General features: G+C 41.4%; 1 long non-coding RNA gene across 1 annotated transcript; it reads left to right on the top strand.

Moving 5' to 3' along the window:
• Positions 1 to 1,940: 1,940 nt before the first annotated feature.
• On the top strand, positions 1,941 to 4,092 carry LOC130112248 (uncharacterized). The gene is made up of 3 exons (XR_008810219.1): positions 1,941 to 2,096; positions 2,299 to 2,342; positions 3,960 to 4,092. It is a non-coding gene; the product is annotated as an uncharacterized LOC130112248 (long non-coding RNA).
• The last annotated feature ends 14,638 nt before the right edge of the window (positions 4,093 to 18,730 follow it).

Below are 18,730 nucleotides of genomic sequence, written 5' to 3'. Positions count from 1 at the left end.
CTCTTCAATCTGATCTCTTTTCACCTATAACAAACAGTGTTACCTCTCTCTTTATTCATTGTGACAGTGACAAAACCTGTGCTGTGATATATTTAAAAGTGGGAAAAATTGTTGAGCAAAGTTAAATAGGTTTCATATATATATAAATATTTCATATCAGGGATTGAGAGAAATGTAATTATCTCTTTTTTGCCTATATGAGTTTCTTTAACCCTGTGGCTTTATTGGTAGGTTGTGTAACATATATACAGGCGGTTTGGATCATCAATCAAATGCACTCTCTCTGTGTTTGCATAAACTAAACCAAATGTGTGACCTACCAATAAAAACTGCTGTGTACACAGTAGAGAAATTACCACAAAATTGAGATTCGGACATAAAAAGTACTGACTTTAGGTTAGTTTTAAGTATCTATCTTACATTGTTAATTATCACTAAACTAGTAAGTGGGCGTCACAACTGTGAAAGCCTTTGTTTTAAATCTTTATTTCAACACCTGACCCAGAAAAAAAAAGTGTTGCGGGTAAAATGTTCCACTCAACCAGCCAATCACCGTCATTTGTCCTTTAATGGAAAAAAGTTTGTCTCATCACCAGTGACATCCGTGTGGCCTGCGTCCCTTTCTCTCAAATTCAGATCATCGTCAGACATGAGCTGGCTGCACATCCTTCTAACTGCTCTCTCAGGTAAACCTTTGCTCATTTTTAATCCTTATGGAGGACTGAATTTACATTCTTAGTTTCCGCTTTGACAAAGCATGCATTTTGCCTGTTGTTCTGTTAAGCAATAACTTGTGTTTGCTCCGTTGTGATGTCGAGCACCATTTCACTCATCTTCATCCTAACTTTAAGACTGCTTTTGCATTCCAGCTGCTCTGCTCTCCAGTCCACATTGGACCTCTGCATCAGAAACCAAGCTGATAGTGAGACCGGGAGACAATGTGACACTTTGTTGTGACTGCAGACGGTCAAAAGCCCGATTCATAGTGTGGTTCAGGAACTGTTCTCACGAGAATCAGCCTACTCTTGTTCTCTCAACAAACTTTAAATCGTCTACACTGGAGCTTAATCATTTTTGGGGATTGAATCCTTTGCCTCGTTTTAAATTTGTTTTGAATGAGTCCAGTGAGTCCTATGATCTATGGATTGAGAACGTCACTGAGTCGGACGTGGGCCGCTACTACTGTGGAACTGAAGAGAAGAAGGTGGTGGATAATGAAAAGATTTCCGCTCAAATAATCCAAAAGAATTGTGATCTCGTCACCCGGCTCTTACTGAGTGAGTACTCTGATTCTGGTCCACTTTTATTTATAATCGCTATTTCGTGGTCCATTGATTTGCACAGGGAATTATTACAATAAGAGAACAACAATCTCTTCCATATGTATTTTCAGATCTGGAGGGAAATTGGTCCTTATAAACTTGTCTAGAAGTTTTAATCAGTATTTCATCCTGTGTAATAAATGTTTAGGAATTAGAAAGTGTGACAAAACTCTGACATGAGGGTCCAGTCCACTGAAAAGGACTCTGAACTGAAACCACAAATGCTCATCTAAGCTAAAGTGATTTTAGAAGTGTATTAACATTTATTTGGAAGACTATAACAGTGTGCACTTTTGTTTGATTAAAACAAACAATTTTGCACTTTTATAGATGTATCAGGTACAGATTTCTAAACTTTGCTACTGACCACCAACAACAACTCATAGTAAGCAAAGCAATTTCAAGTTGTTGCATCCAGATAAAACCCTCACATAACCTCACAAAATCCTCACTTTAAGAGTTAAGGAGCACCATTTTCAGATGCCATCTGTATTTCTGACATTTATTTGAGTTGCGGAACTGAAACCATGATAACCCTATAAATGGAGAATCACACTTGAAGCAATTAAAGGAAAGCAAAAGAAAATGATTTTCACGTGCACAAATAAAGAATGAATCTGTCCTTTCTGTCTGACGCAGACTCCAGTAGCCCCCTTGATGTTCCCCTGGATTGTAGTCTGTGCAGCATGATGCTGTGTGTGCTGTCTTTGACTTCTGCCATTTTCTTCTTTCTCTTGTCATCTCTGTTGGCCTGTCTACTCTGCAGAAAAATAGGTACCAAAAAGCTCTTTAATTCTGCTATTTTCATAGTGTCGCTGAGCTTGTTTGTTTTTCATCATTGATATGACAATTTAGTAAATAATGTCAACACTTAAATTTACTTTCACAAATTAAATCATTAAGAAAGTTCTCTTGTTTTAAGGTATCCTATACAGTTGTGTGCTGCAGTCTGATGATGTTGTATTAATTTTTGCAGCTAAAGACCCTCAAGTTCATCAAAATGTAACCCATCAGAATCAGGTGATGACCAGTTTCAACTATTCCCTGTAATCATGTGTATGTAGATGTGTTTAAATGGTAGACCAGCTGTACATAGCACAATAGACCCAAAGAGAGAGCCAAAAAGGGTGAGTTAGATTCACAATCTGTTAGAGTCACAGACGGAAGTCACCGACTTCTCTGTACTAAACTTGAAGTACGTAATAAAATAACAGCAGCGAAGCGGACTTTCATCGTGCTGTGACTTTATTCCAGAGAGATATTGCCCCATACATATCTATATATCTATATATATATATGTGTGTGTGTGTGGTTGTGGTGGTTCCCGCGGCTGCTGCCCCCCCCCCCCCGAATTCGCTACAATATAAACACTGCCGTCCTCTAACTGCACCCTAGGGAAGTGTCCAGAGCAGACAAACACAAAATAGATCACATCTTCTCCCCACTTACTTAGCTCGGAGTTCCCCGAAAAACCTGGATGCCTATTTATATCTCCTGAATAACACCCGAATATTCCTGCAGAACAACACGGAATACTTTAACACAGATAACATAACTCAAAACATCCTACTATCACTTACATTGAAAAAAAAAAAAAAACCAGGAGTTGCACATGTTACACAACCTGGGTGAGCGGTGGTAATATGCCCAACTTACTAACTAACCTAGTGTGGCGGGTGCCCCTTTAACCCAAAGTCCATTACAGATGGAGGCAGTCTGGGGGTTTTCTTTCCCGTGTAGGGTACCTCCTAACAGTCTCTGAGGGAACAGTCTCTGGGGGAGCATCAGCCTCACCCGATACTTCTGTTGGCCCCACCATCCGATGCTGCCTTTTGTGAGATTCACTGTGAGGCAGTGAATCTCACAAAATTCATTTAAACATAAAAAGAAAACTTCTATTTCAAAAGGTGATCCAGGTATCCGTTTTATTTAATGTAAAATCACTTTCCAACAAAAATGTATTATCCACACTCAGCGTAGAACAACTAAATCCACCTGTGGCATTGGCACAAGGCAAGGGGGGGGGTTGTTGCCCCTTTATTAGGCCACGGATAAAACACAAAAAATATAGACATTTTCTAACATCTAGCCTCAATTTCCTCTACCACTGCCAATACCACGTAGAATAGAAATCATTACTCACTTGACTGATATTGGGGAAAAGAAAACATTTGGTGCTTGGACATGACATGGTTTGTTGACCCATTAAGGCTACCAGTCCACAAACACCCCGATAACCATCCCGACCTGAACTCTGTTAGCTTTCTAACACATTTTTTATTATTATTCTAATTTTTTTTTTTTAATTTTTTCTCACAAATAGTCTCAAATTAAAATACATTGAAACAGTTCCTCTGCCTGTTTCAGCCAAAATAGGTGTAAAATGATAAAGAGAAGACATTTTTGACAACGAGCTCTTTGCAGAAGACATTTTGGTGCCCCATCATGAGTACAATATGGTGCAACTTCACAAGAGTGGTATCACAGAAGAAGTTCACGCAGCTCTATTGTGGCTGTAATATCTGCTGTGACAGACCTCTGCAGAAAACCATGTCCCTATCTGCTGTAGTCGTACCAAATGATGCTGACGTCCATAATGGTGATCCTAAATTAAATATGACAAATTGTTGTTTTTAGGACACAACTGAAGTGTGTTACGCTGCACTGGATGTTCGCCGAGCAAAACGGAGGCCAAAGAAGAGCGACCAAAACTCTGAATTCTGCACCTATTCAGCCATTAACACAAGCAGAATATGAAGGACCGCCGGATGTGGGTATGTGTTCTGGTCACTGCACTCGCGCCTCCTCTGGTTGGTCGGGGCACCGGTTCAGGTGGTGGTGGTGGGGGGGGGAACTGGGGGGGGGTAGCGTCATCCTCCCACATGCTACGTCCCCCTGGTGAAACTCCTCACTGTCAGGTGAAAAGAAGCGGCTGGCGACTCCACATGTATCAGAGGAAGCATGAGGTAGTCTGCAGCCCCCCCCGGATCGACAGAGGGGGTGGAGCAGCGACCGGGACGGCTCAGAGGAGTGGGGTAATTGGCCAAGTACAACTGGGGAGAAAAAGGGGGAAATAAAAAACAAAACAAAAACGAAGGACCTTCATCATTATGTTGGCCACACTGATGGGCACTATAAACTAGTTGTAATCTCTGTAGACTTATTTTCTCAAACCTCATCCCTCACAGCAGTACAGCCACCTTCATCACCACCACACGCAACCTCTCTTCCTCTCACCACCTTTCTTCCTCTAACATGCCTCACACACACACACACACACACACACACACACACACACAGTAGAAAGTACTGTGCTACCCATGCTGTGAAGAGGATTTTGCCAGAGCTTTTTGTTGATTTACTATTTTTTCTTGTGTTTTATTTTCTTATAACCCTTTGTAACATTAACACACAGTTTGTATAAGAAAATCAGTGAAACAAAACTGTTCACATTTTTCAGACATTAGCTGATTATGATATGACCACGTTAAGTTTGCTGAGAGCAGCTGTTGACAGGAAGTGGTTAAAAAGACGCTCAAATAAAAGGTTGACTCGTTTCGAGGTCTGAGGTGTCGAGGGGCTCACACACCAAATCGTCGGCGAAGAAGTTTCCACTTCATAAGTCCAAATACATGCCCGCTTTGGATTGTAGCACGGAAAGTGTTTATGTCATATCTTTTTAAATGCAGCCATGGCTATATATTCTTTATAATAAATGATTTCCTTACACCAGGTGTATTTAAAAAACTGTTGTATTTTATTTTATTCTCATTTTGTTATTGTTATTCCATTTCCCTTTTGTTGCACAGATTCAGATTTTGTTGCACAGATTAAAAAAAAATCATTTCAATGCTTTTTGGACTTGTACAAGAAGTGTGTGGTGAATAAACCTTTGAATCTTGAATCTTGCAGCGCTGGTGTGCACATCTCCAATATGGACAGAATTTAAATATTCATAACAGACTCCTATATGACAACGTTCCCATATTATGATGCATCACTTAGAGTCAGTACACCAAAGGGCCTGAAAAGGGGTAATGGTTGTTATCAATTTGTTTAACAGAAATAGCTTCCCTTTGCACCCCCCCCCCCAAACAAACCCCTCTGGTGTTATAGTGTAGTAGTATTGTTACTCTATGTTAAGTACCCTGGGAGAGTCACAAAACCGGAGTCAAATTCCATGTATGTGCAAACCTACATGGCCCATAAACACGATTCTGATTCTGAACCTGATGACGTGGGACCAACTGCCTTCAGCCTTTTTCTTCTTGCTCTTCTCATCCCTGTTGGTCTATCTACTCGGTAGATAAACAGCTATCACAACAATGTTTAATTCTGTTATGTAGCCTATTCATTTATTCAGCCTTTTCATAATATTCATATTTATCTGTTTCTCACTAGCTTCACTTAGCTTGTTTCTTTTTCATCAGTAATATCACAATTCAATTTCAACTTTATTGTCATGTATATTAGAATACAATGAAATTGTTGTGCGCTGGCTCTCTGCCTTAACACAATTGACACAAGGACATGACACCCCCCCCCCAAAAAAGATTAGTAATAGTAATGATTTAATAAAATAGTAATAAATGTGATTAATATTGATCTTTTTATCTTTATAAATGAAATGATGAGCAAGTTCTCTTGTTTTAAGGTATCCTATAGAGTCGTGTGCTGCGGTCTGAGGGTTGTATTAAGTTGTGCAGCTATAGAAACTCAAGTTCATTGACATGTAACACATCAGTATCAGGTGATGACAAGTTTCAACTGTCCCCAGGCCTTAGCTTGTACCTTTGCAAATTTCAAAGTCGTAAAAATTGTTGAGCAAAGTTAAATTTTATAGGATTTATATATATATATATATATATATATATATATATATATATATATATATATATATATATATATATATGAATATTTCATATCAGGGACTGAGAGAAATGTGATCATCTCTTTTTTGCCTATACGGGTTTCTTTAACCCCGTGTCCTGCCAATAAAAAGTGGTGTTCACACAGTAGAGAAATTACCACAACATTGAGATTAGGACATAAAAAGTACTGAGTTTAAGTTATTTTGAAGCATCTATCTTACACTGTCAATTATCGCTAAACACTCAAGTGGGCATCATATCCGTGAAAGCCTTTGCTTGATATCTTTATTTCAACACCTAACCCACAAAAGACACAGAAAAAAAAGTGTTGCGGGTAAAATGTTCCACTCAACCAGCCAATCACTGTCATTTGTCCTTTAATGGAAGAAGTTTGTCTCATCACCAGTGACATCCGTGTGGCCTGCATCCCTTTCTGTCAAATTCAGATCATCCTCAGACATGAGCTGGCTGCACATCCTTCTAACTGCTCTCTCAAGTAAACCTTTGCTCATTTTTAATCCTTACGGAGGCTTGAATTTACATTCTTAGTTTCCACTTTGACAATGCATGAATTTTGCCTGTTGTTGTATTAAGCAATAACCTGTGTTTGCTCTGTTGTGATGTCGAGCGCCATTTCGCTCATCTTCATCCTAACTTTAAGACTGCTTTTGCATTCTAGGTGCTCTGCTCTCCAGTCCACATTGGACCTCTGCATCAGAAATCGAGCTGGTAGTGAGACCGGGAGACAATGTGACGTTTTATTGTGATTGCAGGCGGTCAAAAGCCCGTTTCATAGTGTGGTTCAGGAACAGTTCTCACGAGGATCAGCCTACTCTTGTTCTGTCACCACTGGATCTTTTTCCACGTTTCCATATTGTTTATAATAAGTCCAGTGAGTCCTATGATCTAAGAATTGAGAACATCACTGAGTTGGATGTGGGCCACTACTACTGTGGATCTGAAGAGATGAAGGTGGTGGCTGATGGAAATATTTCCATTAAAAAAATCCACAAAAATTGTGATCTTGTCACCCGGCTATTACTCAGTGAGTACTCGGATTCTGGTCCACTTTTATTTATATTCACTATTTCATGGGCCATTGATTTACGCAGGTAATTATTACAATGAGAACAAAAATCTCTTCCATATGTATTCTCGGATCTGGAGTGAAATTTGTCCTTATAAACTTGTCCAGATGTTTTAATCAGTATTTACTCTTCTGTATTACACGTTTAGGAATTAGAAAGTGTGACAAAACTCTGACATAAGGGTCTAGTCCACTAAAAAGGACTCTGAACTGAACCCACAAATGCTCATCTAAGCTAAAGTGCTTTTATGAAGTGTATTTGAATCTATTTGAAAGACGATAACATTGTGCACTTTTGTTTGATTAAAAAGAACAATTTTGCACTATTATAGATGTATCAGGTACAGATTTCCAAACTTTGCTACTGACCACCAACAACAACTCATAGAAAGCAAAAAGGACACTGAACTTAACACACAAATTCTCATCTAATCTATAATGCTTATCAAGTGTATTTGAATTTATTTAAAAGAGGATACAATTTAGCACTTTTATTTAATAAAAAGGGTTTTTGCTAGTGAGAAAAAAAAGGACTTCTTTAATGTGGTTCCAGATTGGCAGTTATCCTACAGAAATGCTCGGACAATTTTGCACTATTCTATTCTGTATCAGGTACAAATTGCCAAACTGCGCCACTGACCACCACCAACAACTCATAGAAAGCACTGTGACAGTAAGAAGAGCACAGCCTGTAAAACCAACTGACTGTTACCATGACTACCATTACAGTAAACTAATGTTAGCTATGCAGTCGACTTAACCTAGGTTTTAGCTGTTGGTTAGTCATGGACAATGTTTTTCACTCACTAGGAAGCGGGCCAACAGGTAAAGTCAGTAATAGCTAACGCTAATGGCATATCATGGTTTTGGGCTTTTTCCCTTTCCGTTAGTGTGTTTTATAGCTGGGAGATGCATGTAAAACATCCACAGAGTTACAAAGTCCACACCTAAGGTAAAGTAAAATAAGTAAAGCAATTTCAAATTGTTGCTGCCAGATGAAACCCTCATATATCTACAAAATTCTTGTTTTAATAGTTAAGGAGCGCCACGTTCAGATGGCAAACATGCTTTTTTAATATTTATTTGAGATGTGGAACTTAAACAATACTCGGATGACCATATAAACGCAGAAACACAGCTGAGGCTGGGATCTGTCCAATTTCTCTTGTAATTTATCATCATTTTGTCCATCTGGACCATGGAGTCAGGTTGCATAATACGGCCTGCTAACTATTGTGGGAGTGCAGAAATGAGGAGACGGAGAGATCAAGTCGAGTCAATTCCATTTACTCGCCACACAAAACAACACCGATAAAGCACAATCCCTTGTGGCATGCAGCTAACCGCTAGGCTGCTGCAAACATGGCTCCCCGGAAGCCCCCAGCAGTGCCTACATCAGCACTCTAAAATGTCTGCCTTAAAGGAGCAGCAGCCCCTGGTGAATCTACCCTCAAATTTGTATCACCACACAGGCCCCCCCAGAATTCACCATCACGAAAAAACACAAAACAGTAATGCAACACAAAAGTCAACATCTCGGGGGGCGGACCAGGCGGCCAAAACGACTGCGCTGAATGGGTATGGGGGTGGGGGCAGGGAACAGATCCAGAGCCCGGGCAGGGGCCGAGGCTGGGCCAGGGGCCTGAGAAGGGGGGCGTCCACGCTGCGAGGGCAGGGCCAGTTCGACCGGCCCACCCAGGTCCAAATGGGCAGGCTTGAGACGGTCCACCGAGACCAGCTCCGGCTTGCCCCCCATGTCCACCACAAAGTTCTTAGGCCCCGCTTCCAGGACGTGGAAGGGCCTGTCGTAGGGGAGCTGCAGGGGGGTACGGTACGGTGGCTGTCGTGGCGGATGAAGACATACCTGGCCGACAGCAGATCCTTGGGGACGTAGGACTGAGGGAGGCAGTGGTGAGATGTAGGGATCGGAGCGAAAGCGTTGGCACTGTCCCGGGCCACAGCCCGATGAGAAGCTGCTGACCAGGGGGCCACAGCGTCCGGGCGAAACTCACCCAGGACACGCAGCGGCTGCCCGTAAACCAGCTCGGCAGACGAGGACTGGAGATCTTCCTTGGGGGCAGAGCGAAGGCCGAGCATGACCCACGGGAGGCGATCAACCCAGTTGCTGTCCGTGAGGCTGGCACGAAGAGCGGCCTTCATAGACCGATGAAACCGCTCACAAAGTCCTTTGCCCTGCAGGTTGTATGCTGTGGTGCGGTGGAGCTTCACCCCCAGCCCCCCCGCGACTGCAGTCCAGAGCTCTGACGTCAACTGAGGGCCCCTCTCAGAGGTGAGGTCAGCTGGCGTGCAAAAACGGGCCACCCAGGACCCGATGAACGCCCGGGCCACCTCAGTAGACGTGGCTGATGACAGGGGAACAGCTTCCGGCCACCTGGTGGTCCTGTCCACCATAGTGAGAAGGTGAGTGAACCCGTGGGAGGGGGGCAGGGGGCCCACCAGGTCCACATTCACATGGTCAAAACGCCTCTCGGGCACCAGGAATGGCGCCAAGGGGGCTTTGGTATGACGGTGTACTTTGGAACGCTGGCATGCCATGCAGGAGTCAGCCCAGGCCTTGACGTCCTTCCTGAGGCCGGGCCAGATGAACTTGGCCCCCACCAGCTAAGTGGACGCCTTCACATCCGGGTGGGAAAGGCCATGGATAACGTCAAAACCACGGCGCCGCCAACAGCTCACGCTGTTGGCTCCCAGACCACAGCTCAGAGGTCTTGGCCATGGCAAAAGTCAGCAGCTTGTGGTCAACGAAGGCAGTGAAACGGCGGCCTTCCAACAGGAACCTGAAGTTTCGGGAGGTGAGGAAGATACCCAGGAGCTCCCAGTCGAAGGTGCTGTACTTCCGCTCGTTGTCCTTAAGCTGCTTGCTAAAGAAGGCAAGGGGCTGCCAGGCGCCGCCCACCCACTGCTCGCACATCGCCCCGACTGCATAGTCAGAGGCGTTGGTCGTGAGGGCAATCGGGGCAGTGGGGAACGAATGCACCATCAAAGCGGCATTGCTCCATCCCCGGGGACCAGTCTACCTCGCCCTTGGCTTCCTTGCCCCGCAGGGCCTCGTACAAGGGCCGCATGCGGTGAGCTGCGTGGGGAATAAACCTATTATAAAAGTTCACCGTGCCCAAAAACTCCTGCAGGGACTTCACAGTGCGGGGGTGTGGAAAACTGGCGACGGCGTCCACTCTGGCAGGAAGCGGAATGGCTTCTTGCAGGGAGATGCGGTGGTCAAGGAAGTCGATGGACGACAGGCCAAACTGGCACTTGGCTGGGTTGACTATGAGTCCATGTGCACTGAGCCGCTCGAAGTGCCCGCTGCGTCCTCCAGAGGCGGGGGCGAGGTCTGGGTGGGGAGCATCGCATGAATTAACTGCTGCCGGTTGGCGATGAAAATCCTGTCTGCTTCCGGACCCAGAGCGCGGTAGTCTTTGGTGGAGGAGAAGGGGGAGCTGGCTAACGCTGTGCGCACAGGCGCTGGGAGCTGCCGCAGAAAAATATGGGTGAAAATGAAGGAGGGGTCCGCCGAGCCCAAAACGGCCAACATCTTCTCCAGCAGCTCAGAAGGTTTGCAGTCACCGAGTCTGTTGAGTGACAACAGGCGATCCGCCTTCTCCATCTCCGACAGCTCGAAGAGCTGCAAAAGGAATGGCAGCAGCCCCTGGTGAATCTACCCTCAAATGTGTATCACCACACTATCATCTTTACCATTGTTGGAGACACGTCTCCACTACTGCTGTTAAATTGTTTTTGATTGAATCGTGATGCCTATGTGGTGATGTAGTTTGATGATGTTTACATTGCCTGTGTTAGCTTTGGTCCAAGCATCACATTTTTACAAAGGTGCGAACTACTTATTTGTGACTTCATTCATTCATACACATTCAAACTTTATTTAGAGTTGGATATATATTGAGGTAGAAACCTCATTTACAGTAGAGCCAAGCAAAAACATAAACAACCCATCCTAGGTGCCAAGAACCACAGACAAGATACTTTGATAAAAAAAGTAGAAGTAATAAAAAAGTAAATAGTAAAATATTAACATATTAAAAACTTAAGAATTAAATAAAGCAATTTAAAATGTACAGCAAATGAGTCAGCTAAAAACAAGATAAGTTGGAAATGAAATGAAAAGAAATTAAAAATTCAGATTACCCTAAGGATGAAAATCAGGTTTTAGAATGTTCTTCGTGTTACTCCAGGTTGCAGGTGCACAGCAAAAAACTGGATGTTCCAAGCTCAGTAAAACAGCCGGCACCTGCAATGTAATCCAACTGTTTGAGCATGTCTGATAGGGGCCCGCATTTAAAGAAAACAACAGAAATAATTTAAGGGGGTAAAAAAAAACAGCAAGCACCTTATACATAAATAAAACCCAGTGTTGATCATGCAGAGAGAGAGAGGACCACCCAACCTTGGCATACAGCTCATAATGATGAGTATTATAATTATCACCAGTAATAAATCTTAGTGCAGAGTGGTAAACAGTGTCCAAGGGCTCCAGAGTCACAGCTGAAGCATGCATGTATAAAATGTCACCATAATCCAATACTGACAGAAAACTTGCCTCAAGTGTCTTTCTACAATGCGGATTCCTGTAAAATTTACCCGCTATTTTTTCTTAATTTGCTCATCAGATTAGTCACATGATATTTAAAATGTATCTTCTCTTCAATCCAAATTCCAAGATACTTGTATCATGTGGCTCTTTCAATATTTGTACTATTTTCAGTAGAGATGATGGCATTTCAATAATCAATATTTTTGGCTCTGGTGAAAAGCATGAATTTAGTTTTATCAGCATTAAGAACTAATTTATGGTTATTGACTGCAACTTATGAATCAGTAAAGCATTCCTGAACGGATTTAACAGCAGAATGTACAGTATCTATACATACTATATATACATAAACATATATACAGTATTGCATTATTAAGTTGTATCACCAGCATTTCAGCTAGTTACAGAAGAAACATTATCACAGTGTGAGCAGAACAAGTCGCAGGATTGAGCCTTGAGGTACACCTTTTGTAATATGCACAAACTCAGATTTAACATTTCCAATAGCTACACACTGTTGTCTGTCCATGAGGTAACTCTGAAACCATTTATAAGCAATTTCATCAAATCCAATACTATGAAGCCTTTTTAAATGTAGTGCATGGTCAACTGTATCAAATGCCTTTGAAAGAGCAATAAAAGAGCTGCACAGTGTTTTTCTTTCTTTCTTTCTTTCTTTCAAAGTAATGTCATTTAAAACAAGAGTGGTAGCAGTAATGCGTGTTTCTCTAAAACCCAATTAGTCTACACTTAGAATATATTGTGCTGAGAGAAATGATTTAAGTTGATTGTTTACTAGGTGTTCTAGTATTTTTGCTAGGCAAGAGTTTAGATATAGGCCTGTAATTGTTAAGGTCGGTTGTTCCACCACCTTAATGTAAAGTAATTACATAAGCAGACTTCCAGATCTTAGGAACTGCACCAGTTAAAACTGAAAGGTCAAAAATATATGTTGTGTAGTTGAATAAAATTGGAGTGACAAGCTTTAAAAAAGTATTGGTCAAGTTAATCCTCACCAACCAGTTTCTCTATGTCTACAGCTAATAATGCACTGGCCACATCACCAGGAGAAAACAGCTGTAGTTTAAAACGAAGCCTTGGTATTACTTGGGCATCAGGCTAAATAAATAGCAGACAGAGGAGGTCCTGTATAAGTTTCATCAAATAGGCTACCAATAGATGCATAATGTTTTTTAAAAGCTGCACAAAACTAGTTATGGTCTCAAACTGTACACCCATCAATTGTGGCGATAGTAGGAATGTAAGGAAAGACTTAAGAGAATTTACTGCCTTCCAGAATTTTGCTGGACTTGAATACGCTTTGGGAATTAAATACAAATAATAATTAGATTTAACCTTTCTTATTGAAGCTGTGCATTTGTTTCTAAGCTATGTAAAAATAAGCCAGTGACTGGGGTCCCAATACACCTGGCGATAGCCCCAGCTTTATTTTTCTCTATATGTAACAAGAATTCTGCTGAGAACCAGGGACTTGACCTGTTCAGTATTCTATGTTTTTCAAAAGGTGCATGCTTATCAACTGTTGAGTTAAAAGTTACAAAAATGATCAAGAGCCAATTCAACAACTGGGATTTTATCATTATCATGAATATCACTTCTCAAAAGATCATTCAAGGAGGCCAGCTCATCAACATGTTTGAAATTCCATCTAATCGCCTTATGCGGACAGTTTTTTCATCCTGGTATTTCTAACACAAGCTGTTGGACAATGATCACTAAAACCGAGCTCAAAAACTCAAGAGTCCGTAATTTTTTCTTTTCATTAAAATTGAGTCAATCAGAAATGACTTAGAGGGGTCATTTAAGATTGGCCTTGTAGGGTCTGTAATTACCTGTGAAAGATTAATATTGCCATAGACCTCTTTTAAATAATGAGAGGCAGGGCTCAACCAGTTTATGTTAAAATCACGTTGAATAATCAATTCTGAATTTTTATATGGAGCCAGAAGATCAGCTGTCTTGTCAGTACCTGAGCAGGAAGCAGGAGGAGGTCTGTATAGTCTGACCACAATAATAGAATTATTCTTCACAGCATACACTTTCAGAGCCAAAAACTCAAAACATTTTTCTGTAGTGTCTGCATTAAGAACAGTAAACGTACAACAAGCTGTTGTATACAGTGCATCCGGAGAGTATTCAACCCCTTCACTTTCCCCACATTTTGTTATGTTACAGCCTTATTCCAAAATGGATTAAATTCCTTTTTTTCTCATCAATCTACTCACAATACCCCATAATGACGAAGTGAAAAAGGTTTTGTAGCAATTTTTACAAATTTATTAAAAATGAAAAACTTAAATATTGCAAGTACATAAGTATTCACACCCTTTGCTATGACACTCAAAATTGAGCTCAGGTTCATCCTGTTTCCACTGATCACCCTTGAGATGTTTCTACATCTTGATTGGAGTCCACCTGTAGTAAATTCAATTGATTGGACATGATTTGGAAAGGCACACACCTGTCTCTATAAGGTCCCGCTGTTGACAGTGCATGTCAGAGAAGAAACCAAGCCATGAAGTCAAAGGAATTGTCTGTGGACCTCCGGACAGGATTGTATCGAGGGACAGATCTGGGGAAGGGTACAAAAAAATGTCTACAGCTTTGAAGGCCCTGAAGAGCACAGTGGTCTCCATCATTCGTAAATGGAATAAGTTTGGATCCACCAGGACTCTTCCTAGAGCTGGCCGCCCAGCCAACCTGAGCAACCGGGGGAGAAGGGCCTTGGTCAGGGAGGTGACCAAGAACCTGATGGTCAGTCTGACAGAGCTCCAGCGTTCCTCTGTGGAGATGGGATAACCTTCCAGAAGGACAACCATCTCTACAGCACTCCACCAATCAGGCCTTTATGGTAGAGTGGCCAGACGGAAGCCTCTGCTCAGTAAAAGGCACATGACAGCCCGCTTGGAGTTTGCCAGAAAACACCTAAAGGACTCTCAGACCATGAGAAACAAGATTCTCTGGTCTGATGAAACCAAGATTGAACTCTTTGGCCTGAATGCCAAACGTCATATCTGGAGGAAACCAGGCACCTCTCATCACCTTGCTAATACCATCCCTACAGTGAAGCATGGTGGTGGCATCATCATGCTGTAGGGATGTTTTTCAGCGGCAGGAACTGGGAGACTAGTCAGGATCGAGGGAAAGATGAATGGAGCAAAGTACAGAGAGATCCTTGATGAAAACCTGCTCCAGAGCACTCAGGACCTCAGACTGGGGCGAAGGTTTACCTTTCAACATGACAATGACCCTAAGCACACAGCCAAGACAACGAAGGAGTGGCTTCAGGACAAGTCTGTGAATGTCCTTGAGTGGCCCAGCCAGAGCCCAGACTTGAACCCCATTGAACATCTCTGGAAAGACCTGAAAATAGCTGTGCAGCGACGCTCCCCATCTAACCTTACAGAGCTCGAGAGGATCTGCAGAGAAGAATGGGAGAAATACCCCAAATATAGGTGTGCCAAGCTTGTAGCTTCATACCCAAGACGACTTGAGGCTGTACTCGCTGCCAAGGGTGCCTCAACCAAGTACTGAGTAAAGGGTGTGAATACTTATGTACATGCAATATTTCAGTTTTTTATTTTTAATAAATTTGCAAACATTTCTACAAAATCTTTTTCACTTTGTCATTATGGGGTATTGTATGTAGATTGATGTGAAAAAAAAAGGAATTTAATCCATTTTGGAGTAAGGCTGAAACATAACAAAATGTGGGGAAAGCGAAGTGTGAATACTTTCTGGATGCACTGTAAATGGCCACAAGTTTCCTTTTGAATTTCTGTCAATTTTAAAAAGGTTGTAATCGCCCAAGCCTACCTCAGAGTCACTCACAGTGCATCTTAACCAAGTTTCAGATAATACCCCAATGTCATGATTCATTTGTGTTACCAAATAAAAAAAAAAATCAATAAGTCAATAAAAACTAAATCATTCCTATTCTTAAAGCTTAAAGGGCTAAGTAGTGAGTAGGGTAGACTGTGACACCAGTGGTGTGTCCAGTTGTATCCGAGTTTTAACCAGATTATCCATGTTTCTGTGTACATGCGCGATCCGTTCAACAGATCTATGAGTAATAATGACAGGAATGTTAGTGATAATTGGAATAGTGGGATACTAAGTCATAGCACAACTAGAACGAAAAAACGCAACAGGCAGATTCAGACTAAGTCTTACTGTGTGTCAGGATGAGGATAAGGAAACCTTGAAGAGATTAAGGTCAGTTCATCATTCCTTAATAAAAGTCATGACCCTGATAAAAGTCGTGATAGGGGTGGAGTCCATCACTCTTCAAAAGTTCAGGGCGGTTCATCAAAGACGTGAAATTTTCCACAAAGGGGATGCCACTAGTCTTGCAATAACCCTTGAGCCAGCTGTGGAGTAGACAGACACAGCTGAATTTGACATAATCAAAGCATAACCAAAGTGCATCATCTCTGGCAGCCTCTCCTCAGATGATGCACTGTTTACAGGTGTCAAAGAGATCATTAATGAGGCTAATAAAGTCTGCTTTGAGTCTTTCTGATTGCTTAAATCTAAAGTTGACGCCACACAAGCCACAATGGCTGCTACACCTTGTTTATAGTCCAAGAAAATCTCTTGTAACAGGTTTATTTCTCTCTGCCTCCTCCCTGCAACTATACTGGAATGCTTTTCCACTGTGCTACTGATTGACTGTCCAACAATCGCCACATCGTCATTGCATGTCAAAAAAAAAAAGCAAAATCTTAGTGATTGCAGTTTTAAAGCAATAGAACAAAAGCACAAAAAAAATGCGGGCAAAAATGTGATTAAATTACTTTAATTAATTTTCCTTTCTGATTGATACAGACTCCAGTAACTCCCTTGATGTTCCCCAAGATTGTAGTCCATGCATGATATTTCATGCCATCTTCAACATCAGCCTTTTTTTTCTTGCTATTCTCATCTCTGTTGGTCTAACTACTTGGCAGATAAACAGGCACGTTTAACTCTGCGATTTAGCTGACACATTTATCTAGCCTTTTCATAATTTTCACATTTTTCTGTTTCTCACTTAGCTTTGCTTAGCTCAGTTCTTTTTCATCAGTAATATTACAGACTAGTAATACATGCATTAATACTTAATAATTAGCTTCATAAATGAAATCATAAGCAAGTTCTCTTGTTTTAAGGTATCCTCTTTAGTCGTGTGCTGCTGTCTGATGATGTTTTAGAAGCTAAAGACCCCCAAGTTCATCGACATGTAACACATCAGAATCTGGTCATGACCATTTTCAACTTTTCCCAGTAATTATGTATGTAGATGTGTTTTAATGGTAGACCAGCTGTAAATAGAACAGGAGACCCCGAAGGGGGCCAATTTTTTTTGCTCTCTTGCAGATCTCTTATCAGTCAGTGTATCACGCAAATTACATTTCAACATGAATTTTTTTTTCTTGGTTTCGTTTCGTTTATATATATATATGTGTTAGTTTGGATATACATGTGTTCTTGTAGTTTTTAGATATGTGTTTTTGTCTTTGCGTTACACTGCTGTGGGCTGGAGGAAACAACGTTTTGTTTCATGTCATGTGCGCAAATGTATGAAATGAAATGACAAAGTGTTTCTGATTTCTGATTCTGAAAATAAAACTTTGTGTCCTAAAGTAATACAGGTATCTGTTTTATTCAATGTAAATTCACTTCAACGAACCTGTATTATTCCTCACACACGCTCAGCGTAAAACAACTAAACCCACCTGTGGGGTTGGCACAAGGCACAGGGTGTAGGTTGCCCCTTTATTTGGCCATGGATTAAACACAAATAACGTAGACATTTTCAAATATCTGTAACTCTTGGAGGGTGGGGGTCTAAATGTTTCACATGCTTCACAGCTTCAAGCATGACATGTTAGGGCTGTGAAGGGACACTGGCCATATATGGCCCCTTGTTTGGGTACAATTTCCTTTACCACTGACAATAGCACTCATTACCCACTTGACTGATATTAAAAAAAAAAGAGTAAGAAAAAGAAAATCGATGTTCAGACCTGATAAGGTTTGTTGACACATTAAGGCTGCCAGACCCACAAACACTCAGAGAACTATCTTGACCTGAACTCTTGAGCAGGTCTTTGTTTTCCAAAGTTTTACCTTTGTGTCTCAAAAATAAAACAAAATCCAAGATCAACTGAAATTGAACCTCTGCCTGTTTAAGCTGAAATAGGTGTTAAATGATAAACAAAACATTGTTTCGGGTCTCATCACAAAACGACCCTTCCTTGCATATGAGAGCAACAACAGCTCATTGAAGAAGACATTCTTGTGGCCCTTTCTGTGTCCAATACGTGGCAAGACACAACTACAGGCCCCTGTAGACAACCATGTCCTTGACTGCTGTGAGAAAAGAACAGTCATATCAAATAGTGCAAACGTCCATAATGATGATTCTAGATAACATACAGTGGTGCTTAAAAGCTTGTGAATCCTTTAGAATTTTCTATATTTCTGCATAAATATGACCTAAAACATCATCAGGTTTTCACACAAGTCCTAAAAGTAGATAAAGAGAACCCAATTAAACAAATGAGACAAAAATATTATACTTGTTCATTTATTTATTGAGGAAAATGATCCAATATTACATATCTGTGAGTGGCAAAAGTATGTGAACCTTTGCTTTCAGTATCTGGTGTTACCCTCTTGTCAGCAATAACTGCAACTAAACATTTCTGGTAACTTTTGATCAGTCCTGCACATCGGTTTAGGAATTTTAGCCCATTCCTCTGTACAGAACAACTTCAACTCTGGGATGTTAGTGGATTTCCTCACATGAACTGCTCACTTCAGGTCCCTCTACAACATTTCGGTTGGATTAAGGTCAGGAGTTTGACTTGGCCAT

This window comes from Lampris incognitus, chromosome 5 (assembly GCF_029633865.1).
Source record: "Lampris incognitus isolate fLamInc1 chromosome 5, fLamInc1.hap2, whole genome shotgun sequence".
Classification (NCBI taxonomy): domain Eukaryota; kingdom Metazoa; phylum Chordata; class Actinopteri; order Lampriformes; family Lampridae; genus Lampris; species Lampris incognitus.
This window is presented reverse-complemented; position numbering and strand designations above follow the sequence as displayed.